Raw genomic sequence first — 6773 nt, 5'->3', positions numbered from 1 at the left:
TAGGAGAGTCATTATCTGCACAAATCAAATTTCTGAAATTAGGAACATATCAAATACATGTCATATTCACTCTACAACATATTCCAAAGACACTTATATTTTCTGAAGAGTGCTACCAGTTTTATGCTTCACAACTCCAACCAACATTTCATCTGAATAAAAGAGGGACAAAGTTGTCTGCTTCTGTAAAACACATCTTCCCAGAATGAACAAATGAATGTTTCATCAAATTTTTATTAACAAATTAAACATAACTAAAAAACACCAACACATGAGATCTGAAAACACAGTATCAGTCATTTAAATTTCAGACACACAAATATGATGCACTCTTCATAATTTGGTTTTTCATTACACAAGCGCATTTGTTTGAATGGTCACTGTAGATCTTCGTCATCGTACAGATCCTCAAAATCTGAAACAAAGGCAAGATCATAAAACTCAAAGAATTGGAAGGGTAGAAAGAGTACCGAGTATATTCTCCATCTCTTACCATTAAAGAAATCTGCATGTACAGCCTTTTCATTTGCTGCCAAATCCATCAATAACCCTGATGAACCACCAGCCTACAAAAATATGTGTGATTAATCAGACAGCATACAAGTGTTATCTGTCACAGGATTAGATTCCAGTACAGCATTTGGTCTAGCAATGAGTAAGCCAATATTAATAACCCAGAGTCTAGTGTGGAAGCCACATACTCAAACATAATGATGTCCAATGATGCCACTAACAAAAACACCAGCAGGTAGTCATGTATGTATAGTCCATGAGGCCTAATTGGAGTTATTTTCAATTTCAGCCCTATGAAGAATGCTGTGTGTGGGGGGAAGGCTCCCTTGTAATGTTTTTATTGACAATTTTCACCAAGTGCAAATCAAATTTAGCCACCACTTTCATGATAGTGGTCTACTTATCCAGAGCTTACTATTCACCATATTCCCTCTGTAAGTTGAGTTTTTCCACTATGTATTTTAATAAAAAAAGTCTAAGATCTGATATGACAATGGATGTACTGGAGGATGTTGTTGGTACATCTTTTCATCTCACTGGCTCCAGAGAGAGAGAGAGAGAGAGAGAGAGAGAGAGAGAGAGAGAGAGAGAGAGATTGAATGAATTTATGATGAGATAAAAATAATAATGATCATTCTTGGATATAAAAATTTAATTCTCACATGGGAATGGAATTCAATAGAACAAAAAAGAAAGGAAACTAACATGGACTGGGGAAAGGAATGAAAGGGGAAGCCACCTGGTAGAATTTTGCACAGAGCACAATTTATTCATTGATAAGTCTTGGTTTATGGATCATAAAAGACAAGTTTTACGTGTGGATACAATAAAAGGTTTCAGACGTATTATATAAAGGGCAGATAGCTTTCAAACTGCAAAACACTTCAAAGACCAGATGTGGAGACTAACCATAATTTACTGGTTACGAATTGCAGGTTAAAACTGAAGAACCAGCACAGAAAGATGGAAATTAAGGAGATAGGATCTAGATAAATTGAAAGTACCATAGGGTGTCAAGACTTCCAAAGGGAACAAAAGGAATCAATTGACTGAAATGGGGGGATGGAATGTAAAAGATGAATGTGTAGCATTCAAAGATGAAATAGTGAAGCAAGTAGAGGCTCAAATAGACAAAAGGACAATGCCTAATATAAATCCAAAGATAACACACAAGCTAAAGAAAAAAGAGTGACAAAAACAGCAAAATGACAAGACACAAATGGCAGAGAAGAAATGCAAAGCTGTAGAAAAGTTGGAGAGAAAAGAGAAGCAGCAATATGAATATCAGGAAAAAAGTTGAAGAGAATGTTATATAAAGGCAAGAGGGAGTCCATGAAGATTAGATGGGAGATTAAGAAGAATGTGACAATTCCAATAAGAGCCAGTGTATTACCGAACTAACAATTTAATAAGTCATGGTTGCAAAACCAAGGGAAGCAGCAGTTGAGAAGGTAGTGAGACACAGTTGAAACTTAACCTCTATTGTTCAATCCATACACTAGGCAAGTTATAATGGAAACCAAGGAGGAATTTGAAAAGGGAATGAAAAATCTGGGACAAGAATTAAAAATTTTGTTGTAGCCATAGTGGCTATTCTTGGCAAACCAGGATAGGGAAATAAATGGAAAAGTTACAGTAAAAGGTGTCCATTGTCTTCACAGTGGTATTATTGTGCTTACGTACACTTCACAGTCACAGCCTCATCGTTAGGTATTTAGCTCTTAGCCTATTGAGCAACTTCACTGCAATGTCAACATGCCAGCACGAAGTAACTCCCATACATTAAACATACACCGTTTATGAAACTTGCGAAATTTTCCAAGAAATGAAAACTTTGAGGTTTGTCAGTAACACCGCAATTCTGTCAGGAACAGAAAAATACTTCTGAGCTCAGTTGAATGGAATGGATTGAGTCTTGAAAAGAGATTAGGAATATCAACAAAAGTAAAACAATTGTACTGGAATGCAGTTACAATTAAATCAGATGATAACAGATTAGATAATGAGACACACAACATAATCCATGCATTTTGCTGTATGGGCAATGAAATAATTGACGATGGCAGAAGTAGAGAAAATATAAAATGTCAGAGTCTGTATAGATTACTTGATGATTATTAACATGGAAGCACCATATTCAATTATTTTGTTGTGATGACATTTTGAAAGTGGAGGCCAATTTGTCCATAAATATATTTGCTGCAGAGCTGCCATCAGATTGGCACTATATTTCACCATAAGTTAACATCTTCCAGTTATCCTGGGAGTTCTACTACTGTGCAATAAACAGTTAATTTTCCCTTGGTGATTTATGATTCTGTTGGTGAGGGATTTGTCTTCATGGCACGCAAAACTGCAATTACTGCACAAATATCAAATTCTATGCAGATAAATATTTAATTAGAAACACTCATATACTCACACCCACAAAGCAAGTTAAAATTGCAACTTTCCCTTGCTTTAAAATTTACTCAAATTAACATAACAATGGATATAGCAATATGCCTGCAAAATTTTTATGCTTAATAGGATAAAACAAATGTGAGATCAAGCACACTGTAAACACACTAACACCTTCTCCTTAAAAATCAGATAGGTCACCAAACGGTATATAAAAATTTATTGAAAGTCCCTCACTTCCTTCCATTTTCACTAACAATCACACCTATAAACACTTAAAATTGTGAATGGTCATTTTTCTACACTTAAAACCTAGAAAGGATTACAAAGGCAATAATGAAGATGTGGTTGGCTGTTAATTTTAAAATCTACTCCCTGATAATTTAGGAACATCACCTATTTCACAGAATCTTAAAATTCTTTTAACACTGGTCTTAACATCTGCTAAACTGAGAGCAGGCCAGTTGGTAAATTAGCACCTACCCTCTTGTCTATATGTAAGACATGAAGTTAAAATGTGGCATACTGAAATCAATACCACCAACCATCCAGCTGAATCAATAACCACTTCCACACTGTGGCCAAGAACTTGTTAACCACCATGCTCTACTTCAATGCCTGCTTTACAACCCATATCATCTGGTTTACCCCCACCTCTCCCCATTCAAATGCTAGTTTCTCAAAATTACGACAGCAGAAACTGTCCCTACAACACAGCCTTCAACCAAGCAATCCTCCTGTACTCAACCTCCACTAGCCTGTCTCACATCCACATCCATCATTATCTTCATGCCTCCCACTGCATCCTATTAATGTTCATTCATATTACCCTCTCCATTGTCTCCCCCTTCCCCTTCAATACCAGTCCCATTCCCAACTTGCTCTTCTTCTTCATTTGGAGCCACGTATAACTCCTGTCTGCATCAGGGCTAACAGTTACACTCTCTCATCCTAGTTATAAGCTCTTATCCTATTGCCTCACAGCCTCTCCGTGCCACTCTTCAGCCACCCTCCCCCTCCCCCTCTCCAACTTTCTTCTTTCACCACTATCACAATTCTTCACCCCCTCCCCCCCTCACAACATCCCTGTCAAACAGCTGTTCATAATAATATAGCTAGCCAGGACAGTACAGCTATGTGTGCTGTATTAGCTGGTTCAGGAGGGCACTGTGAAATGCCTAGTAATTTTTTCAGTTGTTTATGTACCTAGCAACCATTCATCTACAAACTGAGTCACGACTTAGTTTTTCAATTAAGGAAGAACTGGAAATTTGTAGTAAGATGTTATGGGACCAAACTGCTGACGTCCTCAGTCCCTAACCTTACACTCTATTTAGTCTAACTTAAACTAACTTACGCTACGGACAACACACACACCCATGCCCGAGGGAGGACTCGAACCTCCGACGGAGGGAGCCGCGCAGACCGTGACAAGGCATCTCAGACTGCACGGCTTTCAATTAAGAATACCTCATTAGCCACTATCATTTCTCAGAATATTAGAAGTCGGGAATGTAAAATTCTGGATAACACTAATGTTCACATGACAGAGACTTTAGCTTAACCAGTAAATAGAAAGCAGTTTGATTCATTCCATACCTAAAGTCCTGGTTGTGTGACCAAGTCACAGGTGATAAAATTACCAGTGTTATGGCTGCTGTTGCATGCATCCGTAATTCTTTCGATCCTGGGATTTTTTGAACAAAGTACATAAATGAATGTGGCAAGTGTGGTTGTGAGCTTTCAGCCTGACTTATCGCTGACAACTTAACTCTGCCAATGTCGTTGGAATATAAAATGCGCTCTTAAAATGTAGTGATTAAAGGCTGAGAATTGCGTGAAGTAGGAAGCTAATGAAATGGGAACTGTACAAGATGTAACAGCGCTAGTGTTCAGAGGGAACATTAAGCAGTGACTGACAGGCGTAAGAAATAAAACAGTAGATGAAAGGATAGCTTTAAATTATGAAATAGTGAAGGCAGCAGAGGAAAACTAATAAGCAATAAAGAATAAGTGTCTGAAAAATGAGAAGATCGACAAAAGTTAAGAAAACCACGTGTAAATGAATATAGTCTAATCAAATCATGTGCTGTCACTAGATTTGAGAGCTAGGACAGAAGTAAAATGTCGATGAAAGGTGCGGACAAAAAATAAGATTTTGGAATATATTGCTACAGAAGGGTGTTTAAATTTATATAACTATACTGAACATCTAACTATAGTATTAAAATATCGGAAAAAAGAACTTAATGAGGATGAACCTCACAGAAGTTACATTGCGGTACACAGGTTTGCACATGGAAGACTAGTGCAGATAGATGCATCCGAACAGTTTTCAGGCTAAGGCAGCAACATTATAGTGACTCGTGCTCAAAAAGCGCCACATACAAAATTACTGGTGCATCCGGCACAAATGACTTGTTAACCTTCGCAGGCTATTTACAGACCTAGAAAAAAAAAAGTGACTACCCCTCTTCATATACGCGTGTTAGTAAAGCTATCATCAATCTTCCGTGATTCTTTCTGGTGGAGTCTGTGCACGAAATAAATACAATTTATTCTCCACTGAAACGAGCACTCCTCATTCTGATAGTACCACCTTTAAAATTATACCAGTCCGTACAGAAAGCTAGTGCGTCTGTTTATTCCTTCAATTTTATTATATATTCTGTATCATTAGCCGTCTCTTGAATTCCAAGGACGAATGTTTGTTTATAACATAACAATGATAGCTTTTACAACTGATATTTCCATTAAACAGGCTCTCGACATCTCGTTGTCATAACATTGGAATAAAATTGTGTTACTGACAGTACAAAGTACAATACAGTACAAAACAATAAGCACCTCCTCCAAATCCATATACGGCCCTGCACCTTCAGGGAACATTTCATCAGCAACAACGGTGGGTTTCATTCTTCGAGGGTCACAGCTTGACAAATACCTACACAAACTATACTAGTCGCTACCCGGTAGTCTGTACACTGTTGTTCAGCGTACCATGCGGATAATCCGAAGTTAAAAACAGTTGACACTTGACACTTCGAAGGTCGATATTTCATCAAGTGTTGCAAGTCGAGTACAGCCACGAGAACTTGCACATGCATCTCTCCACGAGCACATCAGACACCAAACTGGCGTGTTAAAATCCTCGCTGTCATGCAAGCTGGCAAGACAGAAAAGTCAATAGTTGCAAGTCGAATACAGCCACGAGATCTTGCACATGCATCTCTCCACGAGCACATCAGACACCAAACGGACGTGTTAAAATTCTCGCTGTCATGCAAGCTGGCAAGAGGGATAAGTCAATACTTTATTTTTTTTATAAACTGCGACAGTAGTGCGTCATGCGCTCAGTGAGCTACACTGAATAATACGATGATTTTTTAAACAAACGGCAGAAATAAACACTGCAACAATAAAGGCCAATTCATATTGGCTGTCCCGTCAATACATTATGAAATGCATTTCGAGCGGCGGGAACCGCACTGGCCGTCACGGCACCGTCAAGGTTTGTCTGTAGCTGATCACGTGACCCACAAGCTGATTCCCGCCCTATATATGGCCGCAGGGAGATCTCCATATCCCGTTTCGTCGTGGTGGATGTCTGTTGCTTGTTGTTTAGTATAAATTATTTCGTTTTGTTATTTCTTTTGTTAAAATTTATAATAATTGGCGACAAATTAATGGAAGCAATGAGACAGCAGTCTGAATTGTACGACATGAGCGTAGTAAATTACTTAAAGTGGATTTTTATACATACTGACAGCGTATTTAATATTTTTCAATGAAATGGATTGCAACATGGCTGTAACTTGAAGTGAAAAATGTACTATGAATAGAATATTAAGTGAAATTTA

At 37.9% G+C, this 6773-nt stretch overlaps 1 long non-coding RNA gene across 1 annotated transcript; it reads right to left on the bottom strand.

Moving 5' to 3' along the window:
- Positions 1-216: 216 nt before the first annotated feature.
- LOC126458483 (uncharacterized) lies at positions 217-5726 on the bottom strand. The gene is made up of 3 exons (XR_007585641.1): positions 4513-5726; positions 494-566; positions 217-415 (listed from the first exon to the last, which is right to left on the bottom strand). It is a non-coding gene; the product is annotated as an uncharacterized LOC126458483 (long non-coding RNA).
- Positions 5727-6773: the final 1047 nt, after the last annotated feature.

This window comes from Schistocerca serialis, chromosome 2 (genome assembly GCF_023864345.2).
Source record: "Schistocerca serialis cubense isolate TAMUIC-IGC-003099 chromosome 2, iqSchSeri2.2, whole genome shotgun sequence".
In the NCBI taxonomy this organism is placed as follows: Eukaryota; Metazoa; Arthropoda; class Insecta; order Orthoptera; family Acrididae; genus Schistocerca; species Schistocerca serialis.
The sequence above is the reverse complement of the archived record's forward strand: the minus strand, read 5'-3'. Positions and strand labels throughout refer to the sequence as shown.